We start from the raw sequence: 23062 nt of genomic DNA on the forward strand, positions 1-23062 counted from the left end.
GTGTCAAGTTCAAAGCAAGTTGCTGCAGAGGAAGGTCAGGAAGCACCTAAGTCAGCAGGCAAACTCAAAAGGCAAGCTGGGCCTGAAGAAGAGAGTCAAGATACTCTTGAGATGCCCCTGAAAAAGAAGAAGAAGTCCTCTGAACCCAAACCGATCGAAGCACTTCCTACTGACTTCGTCATACCTGACGACTCACACTTTGTGAGGAGTCAGGAGGATAATGTTGAAAAATCATCTACTGACCAAGGTGATGACTTTGAAAATCTTGGCGGTCAGTTTAATGATGATGCTGACGCAGAGAACGAAGTTGATGCTGAGCCAACTAATAAAGCTGATGCTGATCAGGTTGAGGACACTGATCAAGTTGGGGATGCTAATCCTGTAGGTGATGCTGAGCAAGTTAGGAACACTGAGCAGGTTGAAGAGGCTGAGCAAAGTGAGGATATTGAGACAATTGCCGCTGATCCCTCTCCTCCAAAGAACCGTAAAAGAAGAAGACTCAAGAAAAAGGCTCAAAAGTCTTCTGTAGAGGATATCCTGGATGAATCTCCACCAGAAATCCAACTTGCTGCTCTGACCAATTTCTTCAACAAACCATGTCCTGAAAAGCCAAAGGAAAAGCCAGTCTTTGTTCATTATGCTGAGGAACAAGCTGCTCCCAAAACTCCTGCCGAGCAAATACTCGATGATTCTGCTATTCCAGCTAAGGAACCTCCTACTCAGGTCAGTTCTAACCCGTCTGGTCAACTTCAGACTGATCCTGAGTTAGTGAATACTTCTGCTAATCATCCCCTTCCAAATCCATCCACACAGCCTGACAACCAGTCAGTTCCTGCTGGTAATCAAAATACAAGTCCAGTTGCTGACCATGCTGGCAACTCCAACTCTGACCAGCCCCAATCCACTCCGGCTGCTGAGCAAAATCCTCCCACTTTCACCTACCTGAATGCAACTGCGTCTGGGCGAGGAATCATTGACTCTGTTCAATCCTTGCTTCAGGATCTGAATCAGACTCATACTGAAGCTGCTGGATCAAGTCGTGTTGAGCCAAACCAAGTCTCATCTGTCACATAGCTTTTAGCTGAAATCAAAGGACTGAAAGATCTTCTAAGTGTCGTGACAACTTTCCAAGCTCAGCAGTCCAAGCAAGAATCTGTTGAAAAGCTGGCAGAACTTCAACTAAAGATGGTGCAGCACATGGATTCCCTTCAAGGGCAAATCAACAATCTTCCTGCTGCCCATTCAGCATATGCAACCTCTGCTGAGATTCATCAACTCTTCAGCCAGCTCAGTTCTGAACAGAAACGGACCAGTGAGTTAATCTCCTCCACCTCCCAATGTTCCATTGACCAGATAAGTAAAGCTGTCCGCATACTCAACCTGAATAAAGCAGAGGTGGACACTGACCAACTGAAGACCAACGAGCTTCTGAGATACACCCAAGCTATTTGGAAACATGTTAGGCACACTAACGGATGACGTCAGTATTATGATGCAAACTTACTCAGGATGTTTCATAAATCTTTCGCCATGCTGTCAGATTCTAAGTCTTGGGTGAGCAAATCTCAGGAATATTTGCTGAATATGAACAGCGCCACCATCAGAATACCAAGTGCAACTATCGATGAGGGTGTAGCCATTTTTGATGGTCTTCGGGAGAGTATTTATCAGCTGAAAGAGTATTCCTCCAGACTGGCTCATGCCGTTCAAACCGATGCCTTTATTCCTCCTCCACTCGATGCTGGCAAAACGGGGGAGAGACAAACGCAAGCTAATGGAACTCAGCATATGGGAGGAGCATCTGGATCAAGAAGAAGTCAGCAACAAGGGAATGCCAAAGACAAAGGAATTCCTGCTCATCATGCACAAGTCAATAGGAAGAAAAAGTGTTATCTGTTTTACTTGACTTGTAATCTATTTTGGCATATCTATCTTATTGTGCTGAATATCTATACACTTGTTTGGCATCTTTCACTCCAACTCTTATATCTTACGTGATGCTTACTTACTTACTGTACTTTAAGCTGATCTGTCTTAAGATACTCAAACAAGAAGTTGCTCTGATACATTACAATGAACAAACAAAAAGTTAAAATGCTCAGTATGCACTATCATTTTTAGCTCTAATACATCCTTAGGTTATCTCTGATACCTAAACTGAGTAAACAAATAAACTCTTCTGAAAGCTGACCTAGACTCATCTGAATTAGATCTTGGAAGGTCTAAAATTGAACTAAGTCAGTATAAGCATGTCTTAATTTTATTCGATTAAATCTTGAAAGGTTTAGAATTAAGTTAAGTAAATAGATACAACCCTTACGGGGGAGTAACTTCAGAAGAATGAAATTCAATCATGGGGAATCTCAAAACTGAGTTCCATTAAACTTAATTAAATATTTTGCCAATATCAAAATGGGGGAGTTTGTTGAAACACCTTTTCACATGATTTTGATTTGACAAAATTATTTAAATTAATCCATGATTAAGAGGCAATTAAATTTACGTTCTTTGATTTAATTGTACTAATATGTTTGTTCAACGTTGAGTATAAATATAGATGTAAACAGAAATAAAAAGTAAGACAGGACACAGTCAGCACAAACAGCACAGCACGAGCTGAGTAAAGAGCAACTCAGCATCGTAGAAGATAAGTCACCTTCAGAACAGAAGTATGAAGATAAAGCTAGATAAAGAAACTGAGTGGAACGCAACTCAGTATCAAAAGAATAAAGTCTTCTATACAAATAAGGCCTGCAGACCAAGCTGACCACGGAAGCTGAGTAAAGACAACTCAGAAAGAAAGAACAAGAAGTTATGACAGAGTCAAGCTGAGTGTTCTTCAGGACATCATGATTTGTTCGTTTACTAAAAGACAAATTTTGACATCTGTTTGCACCAATAATAGAAACCTCGAAATCTTGCAAGGTAACGGTTTCGAGAGACATGGGTCAACTGGCCGTTTGCTAAAAGACAAACTGCCACTAGAAGACAAACCTGCAGAAAAAGACAAGCCCGACATCTGCCTGATTCAGACGACAAGATTGGCCTGCACACTGAAACTGACCAGAACGTTGTCTGAAGATAGAGCCGTTTGGATTCAACGGAAAGATCCAAATTCAAATCATTTGAACCTCTGATCTCAACTATAAAAGGACGAAGATCACTCTTGGATCAAATGCACAAGTACAATAGACAGCCGATCATAGAAAGCCAAAAAGAGCTAAAGCCAAAGCACACAAATACAAAAGAGAGATCTTACACCAACTTTCATATTCTGTGTAAAAGCTAGAGTGAATTTGTATTCATCTAAAGTGTTCTTCTTCTAGAAAGAACAGTTTTTGTATCAATTGTAAAGATTGAGAGAGTCAAGCTGAGTACTCGGTTTTTGTACTCAGTGGTAGAAAAAATCTGAGTGTTCGGTTATAGCATTAAGTAGGATTGAGTAGACGAATAGAGGATGGTACTTTTGCATACTCAATTGCTTGTAAAGGGTTTGTGCTCTACCTTTAAAGAGCTCAGTATTGGATTCTAAAAGCCCGGAGGAGTCTGGGGACTGGACGTAGGCGAAGAGGCCGAACCAGGATAAGTCATACTGAGTAATTTCTAACTCTCTTAATATATATATATATATATATATATATATGCTTGTGTTGCTTGTTATATTTACTCAGCATATAAACTGTTTAAAGCTGACACTGAGTAAATTAGAGTGTTGAGTTGGAAGCTGACCACAAAAGTGTCAATTCCCAACTCACAAGTGAAACAGTCTTAGTCAACATCTGACTAAAACTGTCTTACATTAAGATCGGCCAAGCTGACCAAAGCTGAGTTAATAAACTCACTAAAATTATCAAGTCAGCAAGATTAATTAACGAAAAAGTTACATTAGTTCCTAACCCCCCCTTTGGAACTAATCACACGGGACCAACACTGCTCACCAAGCTCAAGTCAACAGGAAGAAATAGAATGTTTAGTTTCAGTACTTGACTTGTAGTTTATCTGGCATGTTCTTTCGTATTTTGTATGCTGACAATCTATCTATTTTAAGCATCTTTTCATTCAAAACTGACTTATCTATATGCGATGCTTACTTGTTGTGCTATATGCTGATCTGTCTTAAACGAACAAACAAACAAAACTAAAAAGGTGACATACAAGCAAAATATACTCAGTACACATTTGCTTTGATACATCCTTTCATTTGCTCTGATACATGATTAAATAAGCTCTGATATAATCCTTCATAACTCTGATACCTAAACTGACCATGTATCAAACTGAGTAAAAATATGTTCCAAAATTTTGAACTCTTCTGAAAACTGACCAAGGCTCATATGAATTAGATCTTGGAAGGTCTAGAATTGAACTTCGTCAGTATAAGCATGTCTTAATTCTACTCGATTAAATCTTAGAAGGTTTAGAGTTAAGTTAAGTCAATAGATGCAACCCTTACGGGGGAGTAACTTCAGAAGAATGAAAGATAACTCAATCATGGGGAATTTCAAATCTGAGTTCCATTAATTAAAAAGTTTACCAACATCAAAATGGGGGAGTTTGTTGAAACACATTTCCACATGATTTTGATTTGACAAAATTATTTAAGTTAATCCATGATTAAGAGGCAATTAAATTTAAGTGCTTTGATTTAATTATACTAATATGTTTGTTCAATGGTGAGTATAAGTATAAATGAAAACAGAATCAAAAAGAAAGACAGGACAAAGTCAGCATGAGAACTCAGCATAAGCTGAGTGGAGTGCAACTCAGCAGAACAGAAGAAAAGCAAGCTTCAGAACAAATATTTAAAGATGAAGCTGACCAAAGAAGCTGAGTGAAACGCAAGTCCTTCTCTAAACTAAAGCTTGCAGACGAAGTTGACCACGGAAGCTGAGTAAGAGTAACTCAGAAACAAAGAACAAAAGCAACGTCAATAAAGTCAAGCTGAGTGTTCATTAGGACAGCATGAATGATCTATTTACTAGAAGACAAGATCCGACAACTGTCTGCACCAATAATAGAAACCTTGGAATTATCCACAGAGTCAATTTCGAGATGCATGGGTCAACTGTCCGTTAGCTAAAAGACGAACTGGCACTAGAAGACACACCTGCGGGAAGAAGACAAGCCTGACGCCTGCGGAATTCAGACGACAGGATTGACCTGCAAATCAGAAGTTGACCAGAACAATGTCGCAAGAAAGACCGTTTGAATCCAACGGATAATTCCGGATTCAAATGATTGTGTCTTCAGATTTCAACTATAAAAGGACAAGTTCATGCTTGGATCCTAAGCTGATTTTTTGCCCAGAAAAATACAAGAGAAAAAGAGAAAAGATACAAGGCACATTCAAACAAGAAAAAGATCTTACACCAAACTTCCATTTCTGTGTAAAAGCTAGATTGATTTTGTAATCATCTAAAGTGTTCTTCATCTAGAAAGAACAAGTTTGTATCAATTGTAAAATTGAGAGAGTGGTGCTGAGTACTCGGTTTTAAGTACTCAGTGGTAGAGAAATCTAGGTGTTCGGTTATAGCACTTAGTAGGAGTTGAGTAGACGAATAGAGGAAGGTACTCTTGTATATTCAACTGCCTTATAAACGGTTTGTGCTCTACCTTTAAAGAGCTCAGTATTGGATTGAAAAAGACCGGAGGGACTCTGGGGACTGGACGTAGGCGGAGAGGTCGAACTAGGATAAGTCGTGTTGAGTAATTTCTAACTCTCTCTCAATATATCTATATAAGTGTTGTCTGATTAAATTGCTTAGGATATAAATTGTCAAAGCTGACACTGAGTAATCTTGGTGCTGAGTTGGAAGCTGACCTCAAGTGTTAATTCCCAATTCACAAGTAAAACAGTTCTAGTCAGCATCTGACTAAAGTTGTCTTACATTTCTCGGCCGTGCTGACCTAAACTAAGTTAAGTAACTAAAAGAATTAATTAAGTCAGCATTATTTAGCGAAAAAGTTACATTAGTTCCTAACCCCCCCCCCCCCTCCTTTGGAACTAATCACACGGGACCAACATTGGGAAGGGTTGGGGGCGAGGGTGAGATGGGGAGAAATGAAAATGGAGGTGGTGAGGCTATGGTGGAGCCACCACGGGATGGTGTAGGGAGGAGGTGGTTAGGAGTTTTTGTAACTAACAATTACTGTTTTGTAGGATCGGTGGCGAGTCGACGGCTTAATCCCAAAACAGCAGTTTTGGAAGGCGACGGCGGGCACATTGGAACTTCGGCTGCGGTCCCGTCACCCTTTGGCAGCTTATCCTCCTGATCAGAACTTCGGGCGTGATCTGAATGTTGTTTATTCTGATGTAGACATCGGCATAAGGTATCACTGTCGTAGCAGAGCCGTTAATTACAGCGAGCAACAGACTGAAGATGTCGAAATACCAGGAGACTACGGCAAAATCCGGATCAGTGACGTAACATCAGGAGTTGCAATTTCTGGTGATTCCGTAATAGATCTGTTCGCAGGCGATCAGAATAGAATAGCAATCCCTGGAGTTTCCGGCGCACAGCGAAACAGAGACGGATTTCCACGAGTTGAAAGTGACAGACTCCCATCAATTCCTAAATGGTACCCGCCACCGTGCAATTACCTGAAGTGCAATATCGACGCCGCAATATTTAATGACGAGGGAGCTATCGGTGTAGGAGCTGTTCTACGTGACTGTATGGGTAGTTTCATTCAAGGTTACAGTACACACAAGTTGGGTGTGGTATCGGTCAAAATGGCGGAAGCAATGGCACTCAAGGAAAGTTTGGGGTGGGTTCTATCCTTAGGTTATAATTCAGTTATGGTCGAAAGCGATGCAAAGGTTGTGTTGGACTCAATCCGAACACAACACCGAGATCTCACTGAGGTTGGGCAAATTATTCAAGACATCAGAGAGGTTATTCACAATCACCCAAGAATTAAGGTGAATTTTGTTTCAAGGTTAGCGAACGGGGCAGCTCACGCCATGGCACGAAATGCTCGTTCCTATGCTAATTCTTTTATTCATTGGACTAATCCTGTATTTATTCGAAGCATTCTAACTCGGGATGCTTCTTTCTGTTATTAATATATTGTGTTTTCTTCAAAAAAAAAAAAAAAAAACTTAATACATACTTTTAATTTCATTTTTAAAAAATATAAAAAATTGTCTAGGGGCTTCAATTTATCATTCATAATATGTAACATCCTAATAACAAATAAATTAAAGGGAAAGGTACAAAAATAAACCTTGTGGTGTTTGATCGGCACCTTTATAGTTTAAAAATTTGCAAAATGATAGCTTGAGGTTCATTCCGTTAGCAAACACAGGCCAAATTGCCTAACAGTGTTAAAAGGCAAAGGAAAAAGAATTAATTTAGTTCTTATATTTATTTATTTTATAAATTAACCCCATTTATTATCTAATTATTACAAACAAACCCCAAAATAAAAATATAAATCAAATATATTATCTTCTCCGTCTCTCTTTAATTTTTTTTCTTTCTCTCTCTTCTCTCTCTCCTCTTTGTTAATTTCTCTTTTTAAAATCAATTGAATTTCCATTTCTTTCTAAATCTAATCAATTGAATCTAATTTTGAAAAGAAAAATAAATTAATTAATAAACTCCACGCTCTCATAAAAAAAAATCAACAAGGATATATTGTCGTTAATGAATGAAATGATGTTTCCATTGGATTTAGAAACACAATTCTGTTTAGGATCAACAAGTTCTTTAACTTCAATGGTGTGGTTCCTGAAGAGGGCGAGCCTTGGCGCAACGGTAAAACATTGTTGTCGTATGACCGAAGGTCACGGGTTCGAGTCTTTGATTTTTAACACCGTTAGTCAATTTGGCCTATATTAATTAGAGTTTTAGGTGAGATTTTTTTTTATAATATTTTGAGTTCAACCTAAATGTATGGACCTCGTCTAAGTGGTCTTAACTTAAGTCTATTTTTTTTTTTAGGAAATTACCCTTAAAAAGCAAATTCCAAATTTATTTTACATTTAACTAATTTCTCTTTCTGTTTTTCATCAAATTTTTTTTTAAATATATCATAAATTCATACTCTTATTTTTAGTTTTATCAAATTCAGTTAACTAACTTCATCTATAATTAGAGGGTGTTTGGTTCAAATTTCCTAATATTTTATAATATATTAACATAAATTTGATTTCAATTGGAAACCAAACAAAACTATATGAAAAATTTAAGTAACATAAAAACTTTAAGTAACATAGATGAAATAAAATGAATTAAATATAAAAAATACAAAATACAAATTCTCTATCACATACGCATCGTGTAAGTGGGGGAAGGAAAAAAAAACTGTTTTTAATTTGATTCCGAAAATCAATTTTGATTAACATGTATTAGAGAGGGAATAAGTCATTTCCTTATTCATAGGAATCACATTCCCATTTCATAATCAAATTTGACTAACCAAACACTTTAAATAGAAATAACTTATTCCCATTCACATTCGTTAGTACTTTTTATCCAACCAAACACCTCCTTAGATTAAGACGGTAAGAGTTTGGAATATGAAACACTTATAATAATTTAATCCATTCATGGTTATTTTGTAACTAACCCATTTTTTCCATTGTTAGTAGTAGGCCCTTTTTAATTTGGATGAAGCCCTTTTAATCTATATATATATATATATATATATATATATATATATATATATATATATATATATATATATAGTTGGTTTTAATGGTGAGCACTAAATTATCTCCATGGGTGGTGAGCAATTAATATCCATTGGATCAAGATCTAATGGTCCATAATTTAAGTTGGCATTTAATATTAAAAAGGTTTTACCTGCTGACATGTAGGTTGTAATTTAAAACCTTGTGCATTTTAAAAACCGAATTCTCTCTCATCAATTAATATCATCTTCTCTTTCTCTTTCCAAATTAATGCATAACGTTGAATTGTGCAACCAAAGGAATACGATTTCTCTCTCATGGCAGCCATTGACGATGCTAAATCAACCTTAGGCAGACTTTTTTCGACCGGAATCAATCTCAGGCAGTGTCAAAATGATCGGAATTAATCTCAGGCAGTCTCAAAGTTATCGGAATTAATCTCAGGCAGCCTCTATTCGACCAGAACTAATCTTAGTTTTAGATTAATCGTTTACCACTCTATTTCAATCCTCATTGATAAATAAATGGATTGAAAATGCAATGTAAAAAAATGTTGTTTCGATATCATATTAGAGAATATACATAAGAGGTTGTCTTATTATCAATCAAATATGAAGCATAGCCGAAATTCCAGTCATCTGTGTCATTTGGATATGAGTAAATATTTGTGATAAGTAAACAATGTAAAACAAAAAAAATGATGTATTATAATTTGGTGTTACATTTTAACGTATAGAATATATTGTCAAACGAAGATGTCTTCTTATGTGTTAAATACTACAAAGAAGATGTCTTCTATGGAATAATTCATATATACAAACTGTTATAAATTTGTGTTTAACACAGCCTGTCGAAATTGACACAACCAAATGATAATTAAACAAACATAAATTTGTAACACAGATTGATCGCCGAAACAATTGTTTTCACATAGTATGCAAAAAATATCTAGTTACTGTTTGTCAAAATATATATTTACATTTGACAAAGTATTTTTTTCCATCTTCCATATGCCATAGCATAATCTATAGCTTGTTGCAGTTTAGCCATTCGCCCATCATCCTCTCGAATGGGATCTTGACCGATTGGTTCCCTCTGGATGAATTCTGCAACGTGTTGTGCGCGTGATAGTCTTTCCAAATAGATTACAAAACCTCCATTTGGCTCTGCAAATTGCATTATTTTAGTTAGATGAACATTTTGGTAAATAAAGTACATAGATATTGACAGGAAGCTTTACTTAGATAATTGTCCAATCTGTTCTTTGAATCAAATGTTGTGGGGTAGATGAAATTGTTTGGCTACAGAATCCAACAAATGAAATTATAATGCATCATAATACAGGGTAATTGTAATAAAGATGGTACACTTACAGAATTCAGTAGTGACTTGTATGGTGAATCATCTATCAACACAGTATTTGAAGCATTGAATTGTGGATAGCTATCCCAAACATGCTTCAAATCTTTAAACATTATACATTTTTTATCACGGGGGCCAAATGTGACATTTGTTACAACACAATGCTCTTGACCCTGAAAATCAAACAGTGTAGTAAACTATTATATAGGAAACATGAATATTTCAATAGTTGATGTTGGAACGGAAAAGAATCCTAAAAGTTGGAAACAATTGTCTAACCCAAACAAACAACATTTGAACTTCATCAGCCAATGACATTCTAATTTTTGGAAGAATCTTGTCAATGTTTTTCCTGGAAAACACATAAGAAGACACTATAATTATAAAGTATTCAATGAACTTAAGAAGAATGTAAAAAGAGGATCAAATGTTTAGAATTCAATGAACCTTATAAGAATGTGAAAAATACCTCATCTTTGATGACCAAATTGCAACCGTAAAATTATCAAAACAGAATTTCATGAATGGAGTGATATGTGGGCGATGGCGACCGGTTCGCGAGCATATAAGTACCCCATTCAAGTCTAAAATCAGAAGCTTCTTCATTGGACAAGAGGGTGTCGGTAGTTCAGCTTCAGGATAAGTTAACAGCATCAGAACATTGCTGTCATCATCAACTTTTTCCTCCATTGTTTTCTCCTTTTCTGGCTGCTCCACCATCTGAAATACAATCTCATACTCATCCTCCTCTTCTTCGTCAGACTCTTCGGGTCTTGGCTCATCAGCCTCTAACGTATCCTCTGAACCCTCCATCTCCACACCACCCATCCCAACATCTTCATCTTCAAAATCAAAACAATCCATCCCAACATCCAGACTTTCTATGTCATCATCCACAGGCCCATCACCTTCCAGCTCAACCTCAACATCCTCTCCGTCATTCCCCACGTTCCTTAAATATGTTTTTTTATCAAACACAATTTCATCTTCAGCTCTGACAAATTTGGAAAGGATCCAGCCTCTATTACTCGTCATAGTTGCCATACTTAACAAGTATAGAGCATCCATGAGATTTGTATTGACTGACCGGTTATCCCTCACAGTCACAGGAACATTTTAATGTTCAAAGACTACCGTCAAAAGATTACCATAAGGTAGATGGATTTTCCTTTGACGGTCTTTCTTAACCGCTCTGAACCTGTTCAGTATGTGATAGATAATCTGTTGAGCAAAATTCATCTGTTTCCCCTTTAACAGATGCCACAAAATAATCCTTTCGGCTAATGAGCATTTTTCCCTGCTACCATACTTAGGTAGCAGTGTCTTTATCACCACTTGATGTAAAAATCGGGCATGAGCCGTCATGTTTGTCGTGGCAAGGGGTAAACCAGACTCGTGTAGGACTTTCTTTATGAAATGGGTATCATTATACCCCTCCCATTCTATTTTTTTATCAGCTGGGTTTTTAATGCAAAACCCATCCTCAACCGAAGGTATATCAAAAAGTTCATTTAACAAAGCAGTGTCTATTTTGATCTTAACGTTTTTTACACTAGAAGATATCTCTGTTCCCCTGTTATTCCTATGAAGGTTTCTATAGAATTCCTTAACCAATTCATCGTATGTGTTGACTTTAAGAGTCAATAATTTCCTCAATTTTAAATGCTCAATGTAAGGAGAAACATCAAAATCGATTTTTTTCAGGGATTCAATATCAACGAGCATATCTTTGAGCACATACATGCTATCCAGCTTCGCCACTCTATCTCTGGTACTAGATGTTCCGGCATTGCAAGTTCTATGCCTTTTTACAGCCTTGTTCTTCCTCTTAGGTTGCAATGTCTGCTTCCCCTTGCTTCGTGAACCAGTTGTACTCTGTCTTGTCTTAGCCATTGAAGCTTGAAATTGGAGCTTGAAATTTGAAGATTTAGAAATGAAGGATGATAAGAAAATCTGTGTAGTGGTAAGGAAAAATCTATGCCGCCGGTGATGAAGTTAGGTTTCGGTATTGGGAATTTGTCGAGGATTTTGATCGGAAACAATGGCATTCCTATTTCTCTAGGATTAAACAAACCCCATATAACACGTGTTACAATTTAATTCGAGAGAAGTATCACTAAGACGGTCTACTGTAGCGGTAAGTTTGGTGCTCTAAACAAGCCGACCCGTTTTCGATCCCAACGTCGCGCTCTTTTTTTGTATTTTTTTGCAGATTATTCTACAAACACGTTAAAAGATATTAATTATCAATCTAATCAGTAATTGTTCGTAGATCAACTGGTTAACAACTACCGTAAAAGTCATCTGGTCCTGTGTTCGAAATCGGCCAGTGGTATTTTTTTTAATTGGTTTTAAAAATTATTTTAAATGCATTTTTAAAAACAATAACAATCAGAAGACGTCTTCTTATGTGTACTTATTTAGAATGCATCCAAATTAGCTACTACTTGAAAATTATCACTTTTAATCGTTCAAATTGGGTATTTATATTCAAATTATTTTGTTAATTAATTAAACATCTTGTTTATATATAGTTTATTTTAATGCATTAATTTATAATTCATTCAACTCAGGTATTACTTGCAAATTGTAGTTTGATATTAAATGTATTTTTTTTATGAATTAATATTCGGTATTATATGAATGGTTATTTTTTTGTAAAAATTAGCGATTGTTATCATTACAATACAAATTGAAATATATGTAACCTAGGTATTACTTGAAAATTAAGTTATCATCCAATAATGAAACTAAGAAATAAAATATTGAAAATCAATGTTGCATATATATTATTGAAATTAATGTCTTACAGTAAGTCAAGACACGCATAATTAAGAATATGAAACTTATTAAAGCATTTTTTCACAATCAAATGCTTTTGTGGATCTACATCTCCTTCTTGTTTTTCCCTTCATTCAGCTTATCATCATTAGTTTCCATCTCCTCAGAATCCGACTCCAAACTAAGACCCATTGAATCATGCAAAATATTTAAGGCTCTGGCGATGATCTTGATTGTAGCTAAGAATTGATCTGTATGTTGACGCATATGTTTCTTGACACACTTTTGAACAACATCTTCAATTTCATTTAAAGGAAATGGAGTAGCACCCAACGGATTAACACCATCATCAGTCTTCCCAATAATAAGCTTCCTGAATGTATTCCCTTCCTTCACATCCAACTTATGCTTAGCCTTTTTCTTCTTTTGCGACGAAGGCCCCACTGATTCTTTTTTAGACTTTTCTACTTTTATTTTTTTGAGTGGAGAAATTCCTTCATTAGGATCATCTTCAAATAGGCATGGATGGAAATTGTCTTCATTTTTGGAAGGCTATTTGGAAGGCTTTGCTGAATCGTCCAATATTACCAAGTCCATATTTTAAGAGCGAGTATAACATTTCGAGAGCCTTACATACTCCTATTTATATAGTAAATTTCGGAATTAATGTACTTAATTTGTAAAGTCTATTCATAATCACACTTAAATACAGAGATGTCAACACTACAAAAAAATTGACTATTGGGGACCGTTAAAATTGTCTCCAAAAATGAGAAAAATTGTCCCCTGTTCTTTTGGGGACAATTTTTTTCGTCCCCTTGTTCCATCCCCTATGCGAGCGTACCCTATTCTATAGGGGACAAAAATGATGACTCGTCCCCATTTATTTGAGACAATTGTCGTCTCCAATTTTTGGGACAATTGTCGTCCCCATTCTAAGAGACGATTATCGTCATCTTTTTTAGGGACGATTTCCGTCCCGTGTATAGAAGACGATTTTTGTCCCTACTCTTAGAGGACAATTTTTTGTCCCCAGAAGAAGGGGCGATTGTCGTCCCCATGTAAAGGAGACACATTTTGTCTCTTCATTAAGGGACAAATGCCATCCCTATGAAAAAGGGACAACATTTATCCTAAAAATTATCATTGGGCGTTTTGACAAAAAAAAAAGCTAAAAGATATATGAATATTTGGATTGAAGAGAGCTACTGCAAAATCTCACAACTGCTAAGAACATTTTCATTAGACATCTTCCTAGATAAGTGACATGGGAGCTTGATGTAAAAATATTATACAACTGCATAAAGTTGACAATGTAAGTGCCTATGATTAGCATCTAAAATCAAAACTCAATTGATCCTAATAGATGAAATTTTGGTATGGAAATATAATAATCCTACAACTTGCTATATAGAATTCTACTCATTCATCAATAGATTTACAATATTTAACAAGATGCATTCTTGAATAACCAATGTCAATTACAGGTTACTAAAGATTCGCAATGGATACTACTATACTAGTAGTGTAATCATTAAGCAAAACAAGGAAGAAACAGTGAATTACCTTGTCATCCATTTCATCCACCAATGGCCCATATGTCTATTTCCTGAAGACAAATTAACAACCAGCTAACAAACAAGAACTAGAACATTTAATAATTGTTAGAACTCCAAACATGAAGATACACTGTCAAACCTCATTCATGTCACGAGCCATGTTTTTCAGAGTGTCTAACCCTTCTGCTATGACATCTAATCCTTGATCCTGCATGAAGTCAGATATATATTATATTGATGAACGACTAACGCCACATCGCCACCAAGAAAAGAAGTTCACACTAATTTCACTGATATGCTCCAACTTTATGGCAGATTGTTGCTTTTTAACATATGATAGCAAAACATAGTCTAAAGCATAGTTTGAAGATAAATAAATGCACAAGCTTGCCTGTTTCACTCTACGTGTCTCATACTCCTGCCTAAATCAGTCCGACTCTTCATATTACTGGAAATAGTCATTAATAAAACAATTGGAGAATCATCATGAGTATCATATTCATGAGGGTATACTTATAATTAAAAGTCAACTTCAAGACAGATTGATAAATTACCATAAGTGGAGTCAAATTTGATTCCAGCATGAGCAGTGGAAGGTGCCCAATCACTAGTTTGTTTAACTGGCCCCATACTTTCATTTGGTATTACTTCAATCCTGTCTTTTAATGCAGAAACTAAATCCGTACGAGTCTCTTGTTCTTCTTTTGAAAACCCTTTGACCTAGAATAGAGAAATTTAAACTAATTAGCTGCTTCGTTTTCTTCTTCTACGGGGATTTAAAAATTTGCATAGAACAATCAAAAATTTGTGTTCATTGATTTCGCTGTTCAATACTGATTCAATTGGACCATTAAGCTAAACTGCTAGTGTTAAAGTGAAAAAATAAGCTCAAGTTAACAGCTATCAGCTCATAAAGAAGAAACAATAATTCAAATAACACAAAATAGTTAGTTTGTAAAAGAAAGGAATGCACAAGAAGCAAAATTCAATGTTATTTGCTCGTTCACAGTATCCACTTCTTGGTTTCAACATATTCTAAAGCAGTATTCATCCATAGTACATGATTGCCAAATTTACTATCCAATACTCCAGTTCCATTACATATAATAAAGAAATGACCTTTAGTCTCATGTGAACAAATATCTACCTAGGAAATATAGACTAAGAACTCCAACAATAGTGTTCACAAGGAAAACCAAATATGCACACAAGAGAGTATTTAATGAAATAGAACATCTCATTCATTCTATAGAGGACGACACAAATAAAAAAACTACTCCCAGTTCCCCTGAACCAAACAAATGATATTAAGAAGTAGAATTCTTATGAGGCCTATGGTTATCATGGTTTCACAAGCATTTTCAGGAATAGTTCAAGAAACAAAATAGTATTTCATTTGTAAGCAAGCAGCCCTTAGTACAGATAGTCATTTTATCATCCCAACTCCATATTTCTTAGTCACAATCATATCACCCAAATACGTAATTCTTAGTTACAAGTCAAATCATTGAAAACTACTAATTCAGCAGAGGTTAAAATATTTTTAGGAGTGTCTTGTTTAAAGGGCCGGTCTAGCATGTGCTTTTTCAAGACATGTGCATCTTTGCGAAAATTCAAGATATTCAATTCTTAGTTTTCTTTTTAGAGTAATAAAATAAGCTAGGAAATTTGTTAAAACTAGTGTGTATATTTCCTCCCCCTCTCCCATTCAAATTTGTCCCCTTCTAAATCCTAGCAAGTAAACCACCAAGATACTATCAACAGATCACTTATACCATCCAATGTTATGAAATTAGTCCAACAAGGTCTAGTGTTTGCTAGTATAGATAAAAACAAAATTCAAATATTCTTTACTAACTTTTCTCTTTGGTATACTAAGTGTCAAACCATAATACAATTTCACTAATGTAAGCATCTACCTTAACAATATTCATATGGCTCCTAAAAGTAATCATATTATAATTTAAACCAACTACCACCGAGACAAATTTGTACAACTTAATTAACAAATTATTGATGCACTCAACCAGCTATTGCAAGCAAGATTTGCCTAACTACTGGAACTGAGCAAAACAATGACCCCAATATACTAGTGAGAGCATAAGGATAGCACAAAAAGGAAGTGCCCCAAGTCATGAAAATATAGGTGTTCCACATAGATTCCTTCTTCCTCTACCATTGCTCTTACATGCTTTATCTCCATTTCTTTCAGCTTCTTTAACACTGCTCCCATGCTCTCGCACTACACACCATTCATCTAATAATAACTATGCCTCAACACCACCAAACCAGACACAATTTACAAACTACATATTATATACCTGGAACGCAATATGATTATCTTTCAGATTAATTTCACCTTTCTTTGAAAGGTTCTCTAGATCTTCGGACTGCAACAAGTGTATTCCAATTCCGTACCCAAACAACCTATACAACAAACCACGATCAAGATTTTCTTCCATTTTAATTTGAAAAAAAACAGAGAGATATATAGAAAATTTTCTTGAAATTACCAAGTTCGATCGAAATCAAAAGATCCAGGCCTCCTTATCGGGAAAAATCCAAGAACATTCTGATAAAATCAATGGATTCCTCAACTGATCTGCACACCAGAGATATATGGTTCAACGAATTCAGATGAAGGGGGTTTCCCATATTCTCCTTCATTCTCTTCTCCAAACACTAACAATCGCTAAGGATTTTGTTTCCTCACAATAAATGGGTTTATAGAAATCGACAACAAAAAATTTGAGAAAGTAATCGAGGATGAACAGATAGGCAAAAAGAAATTAAACAACTCACCATTGTCGGCAAGGAAATTACGAAACTCAGTATGACCGACCTACCCTTGCCGTTGAACTTGTCGATTGCTTACCCTTGCCGTTGAACTTGTGGATTGCTTTAGGATTCATCGATCAGGCTTTAGGGAAATAAAAGGGAGAGAATGCAATACAAATGTATGAAAGAGAAGAGAGAGAAAGGATAAGTGGTGGCGCTGGTTGTAGATGGAGACGTGTGAGTCGGCTGACAGAGGGGGAGGCCGATGGGAGAAGATGGAGAACAAAATCAAGGAAGGGATTAAACAAAATCAATCCGATTTTGTTCCCTTAATGTTAATAAATATATATATATAAATATATATTAATTCTATTAATTAAACTTGTCCCCTGTTTTAGATTAAATAACCATAGAAGACACTAAGTATAATTGTCCTCCATGTTAATTTCAAAACTAGAATTAAGGACTAAAAATACAATTTGTCCCAAATCACTTGTACCTAAAACTCATTATTTTTGTAGTGCAAAAAGTCTCTCCTACTAAAGTGTTTTCCTATCTTCTCCACGTGAGTTGCCCTAACCCTAACCAAGCTTTTCAATTCCCTCAGTCCGATTACCCATTCACCAACTATTCCCAAAACACCGCCAACCTGCCTCCCTTCAGCGAGAATACCAAATAATCACCATGGATGCCAATAACGACATAACGGATAAATATGCGGACCTGCATATAGAAGATTCAGGTGAAACTAGCCTGGTTTTGGCAGACGAACTCCTCCTCCCGCCAGATACGATGCCGCAATTTTTTATAATTGGACAATTCCAATCAGCCCGCAATATCCACTTTGACTCTATGCAATCGACGCTAGCCGCAATTTGGCATCCGGTAAAAGGCGTGACAGTAACAGAAACTGAGATTGGAGGCAGATACCTTTTTCAGTTCTATCACCATCTTGACATGGCTAGGGTTTTGAACGATGGCCCATGGACCTTCAATCAGAATGTCATGATAGTCCAACAACTCAACACCTCGGAACAAGCTTCACAGGTGGAATTGCACAACCTAATAATCTGGATACAAATTTATGACATGCCCATTGACTTTCAGACGGAAGCAGCCTGCAAGGCACTGGGAAACAATCTGGGACACTTTATCGAGGCAGATCAGAAAAACTTTACAGGGATGAGAAGGTGCTACTTGAGGATCAAGGTATCTCTTGACATACGCAGAAGCCTTAAGCTGGGTCAGTTCCTACAAAGAAGAGGAGGTACGAAATTCTGGGTATCCTTTAAATACGAGAGGCTCCCCCAATTTTGCTTCTACTGCGGCATAATAGGCCATGTGGATAAATTTTGTAACGCTCTCTTTGATGACAAGGATAACCCAACAGAACGAAAATATGGTAGCTTCCTAAGGGCCCAGATGCGCAAAACAGGAACTCTGGAGGGTAAAGCATGGCTCAGAAAACCTATGGAAGATGTCGAAGGCACCTATTACGATTCCGGGAGCGAATCCGGGTCTGCAGAGGGGGTTCTAATGAATGAAGGGCGAATCTATGGAGTCCCATCAGGGGCATCAAAGCCAATAACAGTAGCAACACAACTTATTGATGAAGGCGTCAATATTGACCCGAAAAGGAAGAGGGTAGTCAGGGGTAGCATGGAAGTTGATGTAGACTGTACCGCGCAGTTCAAAAGCGGGAATGAGATGGGACCTGAGAGCCAGGCCCGTCAGGGACAATGAGTCTCATAAGCTGGAACTGTCGGGGTCTGGGCAACCCACGGACAGTGAACGTCCTAAGGGACTTGGTGCGCGCCCACAAGCCTTTGATTCTTTTCCTTATGGAAACAAAGGCGGCTAAAGAGCGAATAAGGACTGTTTGTAGACAACTTGGTTTTGATGAATGGCATGCAGTTGATAGTAGAGGTCTATGAGGGGGTTTGGCTCTCATGTGGAAGAAAAGCGTCACAGTGACAGTAACAAACTCGACAGACAATTTTATTGATGCTCAGGTAGCGGGTAACCGAATGTTGAATTGGAGGTTAACAGGGTTCTACGGATACCCGGAACGCAGCAGAAGAGGGGAATCTTGGGATTTACTCCGCTCTCTAGCTTCCGCGCCCAACCAACCATGGTGTTGTATTGGAGATTTCAACGACCTACTAAGACAATCCGAGAATAAGGGGGGTAACAGGCATCCAAACCGATTATTGGAGGGGTTTCAGCTCACTGTTGAGGATTGTGGATTGTTCAGTCTGATATTGCAAGGCTACCCTTTTACTTGGGAAACTGGTAGAGGAACGACACACTGGATTGAGGAATGCCTAGATCGTGCCCTTGTTAATCGACTGTGGAGAGAACAATTCTCGAATGCAAAACTTCACAATCTAATTACGACTTGCTCCGATCATACGGCAATCATGTTAGAAATTAAAGTCTGGATCCAAGTAGCTCACTCGAGAAGATTCCAGTTTGAGAACACCTGGCTCAGGGAAGACCAATGTGGCACAGTAGTCGAAGAGGCTTGGAATCAGGCGAACAGCGCCACCATCGAACAAAAAATCGCTATCTGTACTGCGGCGTTACAGCAGTGGAGCAAAACATGCCAGGGCAACTTCAGTAGAACAATTAAACAGCTGCGTGGCCAAGTTGCAAGGCTAAAAAACCGAACAGATGAGCTCGGGATCAGGCTGTTCCGCCAAGCTTCTGATGAATATAATAAGCTTCTCTCGAAGCAGGAGGATTTTTGGCGACAGAAAGCCAAACTATTTTGGCTAAGAGAAGGGGACTCTAATAGTAGGTACTTCCACGAGTATGCGTCTGCCAGGAAACGGAACAATACAGTAAATGAATTGATTAACGACGAGGGGGTCAAGTGCAGTTGGGGTTCAGGACTTGACGAACTGCTGACGGGATACTTTGAGGATGTATTCATAAGTAGAGGTAGCGAAGCCAGGGAGATTCTGGAGGGCGTGAATGTGTCTGTATCGGAAGCAGATAACAGGTATTTGACAAGGCCTTTCAATGCAGAAGAAGTTCGAATTGCCTATTTTGCAATGCATCCAGACAAAAGCCCGGGGCCGGACGGCCTAAACCCAGCATTTTATCAGAGATTCTGGAGCATTGTCGGACCTGATGTGGTCTCTGCCTGTTTAAATCATCTCAACACATCCACTATTCCAACTCGGCTGAACGAGACACTCATAGTGCTTATTCCTAAGAAACAAGACGCAACACGGGTAACGGATCTTCGACCCATAGCTTTATGCAATGTATTATTCAAGATCATATCGAAAATGCTGGCTAACAGGTTCAAAAAGGTCCTCCCTAAAGTGATATTTGTCAATCAAAGCGCTTTTCTATCCGGACGATCTATCTCAGACAATATAATAATTGCATTTGAGATGATACACAAATTGAAATTATCAAAAGGAACGGGAATGGCAGCTCTCAAGTTGGACATGAGCAAGGCGTATGATAGAGTCGAATGGGGCTTCTTGAGTAGTATGCTTCAGAAAATGGGATTTCACCCTCAATGGATCAAGTGGATGATGATGTGTGTTACGTCCGTGTCATACAAAATTTTACATAATGGGCAAACCGGCGACTCAATTATTCCATCTCGAGGGCTCCGCCAAGGGGATCCAATTTCCCCATTTTTATTCCTTATCTGCGCAGAGGGCCTCTCCGCAATTCTGAAAGTTAAAGAGAGAGCAGGTCTAATTCATGGGTGTTCAGTAGCGAGATCAGCTCCCAGTATCTCGCATTTGTTTTTCGCCGACGACAGCTTCCTCTTCTTCAAAGCCAAACTTAACGAAGCTGAAACTATTCTCCAATGTCTGAAAGCTTACGAAGCAGCCTCTGGACAAAAAATAAATTACCAAAAATCAGCCTTGCTGTTTAGTAAAGGGGCGACCAATATGGTAAAACAATCAGTAACCCTCTTGCTTGGTGTGACTGAAACTGATGATCTGGGCATGTATTTGGGAGCTCCGATTATTGTCGGCAGAAGTAAAGCACAGGCACTTGGTTATCTGAAGGACCGGATCTGGAATCGCATCAACAATTGGAAAGAAAAATTTCTTTCCCGCGCGGGTAAGGAGATTTTAATCAAAGCCATCTTACAATCGATTCCTACATTTATAATGAGTGTCTTTTTGATGACTGAACAATTTTGTGAAGAGATCAACAAAATGTTGAATCGGTTCTGGTGGAGAGGATCCGATGGCTCTAACTCGGGTATTCACTGGAAGCAGTGGAGTCGACTGTGCGTCCCGAAGAGCCAAGGAGGCATGGGCTTTTGTGATATAAAACAATTCAATATCGCACTGTTAGCTAAACAAGGGTGGCGCATAATACAAAACCCCAACTCGTTATTGGCGAGAGTCCTTAAAGCGAAGTACTTTCCTCATAATGCCTTTTAGGAAGCAATATTAGGACACAATCCTTCGTATGTATGGCGCAGCTTGTTGGCAGGAAGAGATCTGATTCTGAAAGGGATTAGAAGTAAAGTGGGCAGTGGCCAAACAATTTCGATTAGGGACAGCCCTTGGCTACCTGACTCACGAAATCCAAAACCAACAAGTCAAATAAATGTAGCTTTCCAAACAGGGATGGTACATGACCTTCTGGATGAGGATGGTAACTGGAATAAAGAGCTAATAAGGACACGATTCAATGAACGGGATCAGAGACTCATCCTTTCCATTCCGTGGGGATTATCAGCAAGAGGGGATGGCTGGTTTTGGGGACCTGATAATAAAGGAATTTATACAGTCAGAAGTGGATACCGATTAGCAAATGAAGAAATGAGGGTTGAGGGGTCGGAGGCACCAGTAGATTGGAATCGCATATGGCAATTTACTGCAGCTCCCAAAATCCGCAATTGCATCTGGAGGCTGTTTTCAGGCTGTCTACCGACAATGCATAACTTGGCGGTGCGACATAGCCTTCATCCAAACCTATGCCCGGTATGCAAGCTTCCAGATGAAACTGAACATCATTTGTTTGCTGTATATGAGACGTCGAGGCGTGTCTGGGACATATGGTTTCGGGATCGAAGGATGGATCAAGTTAGTGACTTCCTAGAATGGTTTGGAAACAGGGTAAAGGATGGTGATACTGATGAGGTGAGTGGCTTAGCAGTGGATGTTTGGCAAATTTGGAAACACATGAATGAACTTGTTTGGAAAGGTAGTAAATCCAGCCCGTTGAAGATTGTGTTCCTGATACATCAGGAAATTCAAAGTTGGAGAGATGCACAAATTTTGCACTTTCAGCGAAGAAATGGATGTGCACCGCCCCCAATTAAATGGCAACGGCCTGCTGAAGGGTTCCTCGCTTGTGATGTGGATGCAGGAGTATTTACGGAAGCTGGATACTGCTCGATGGGCTTCATCATACGAGACAGGGAGGGCACTGTCCTTTATGCATATCATGGTGCTGTGTCTGGTTTTTTTTGAGCCGGCTGTAGCAGAAGCTATTGCGGTGAAAAAAGCATTATCCTGGATCAAATCCGCTGGGCTTAGCAGAATTGAAGTTCGAACCGATTGTCTTTCAGTTGCTCAAGAGCTGGAAGCTTCAACAACCAATAATTCTTACTTCTCGGATATTATTTCATTTTGTTTAGATATAATTCAAGAGCTAGAACTTGTTTCCGTCTCTTTTGTTAAACGTTCAGCAAATTCAGCAGCTCATTGCTTGGCAAGAGCGGTTGTTTCGGAGTCTGTTCGTGAAGAGTGGGCATGTCCACCTCCATTCCTATTTGATATTCTTTTGGCCGATTCGGCAAGTTAATAACATTCTTTAATTCTTTCAAAAAAATACAGAGATGTCTTTTCATTAGATGTATCCGTTTTGTATTCAATGTATTAATACTTTTTTAAATGCCATTATGTTGGTATGGTAAATGTAATTGAATACAAATCGTATTGGATTCAATGTA

The 23062-nt window shown here is 37.9% G+C and overlaps 1 long non-coding RNA gene across 3 annotated transcripts; it reads right to left on the reverse strand.

Annotated features, from left to right (window-relative positions):
* Positions 1-12786: 12786 nt before the first annotated feature.
* LOC136228948 (uncharacterized) lies at positions 12787-17432 on the reverse strand. Of its 3 annotated transcripts, none has more exons than XR_010688903.1 (8): positions 17143-17432; positions 16854-16942; positions 16662-16767; positions 14895-15060; positions 14732-14788; positions 14480-14548; positions 14348-14390; positions 12787-13420 (listed from the first exon to the last, which is right to left on the reverse strand). It is a non-coding gene; the product is annotated as an uncharacterized lncRNA (long non-coding RNA). The 3 variants fall into 3 exon arrangements; XR_010688904.1 differs by lacking the exon at positions 12787-13420 and adding an exon at positions 13432-14078; XR_010688902.1 differs by lacking the exon at positions 12787-13420 and having other exon boundaries at positions 13431-14390.
* Positions 17433-23062: the final 5630 nt, after the last annotated feature.

Source organism: Euphorbia lathyris, chromosome 5 (assembly GCF_963576675.1).
Source record: "Euphorbia lathyris chromosome 5, ddEupLath1.1, whole genome shotgun sequence".
NCBI lineage: Eukaryota > Viridiplantae > Streptophyta > Magnoliopsida > Malpighiales > Euphorbiaceae > Euphorbia > Euphorbia lathyris.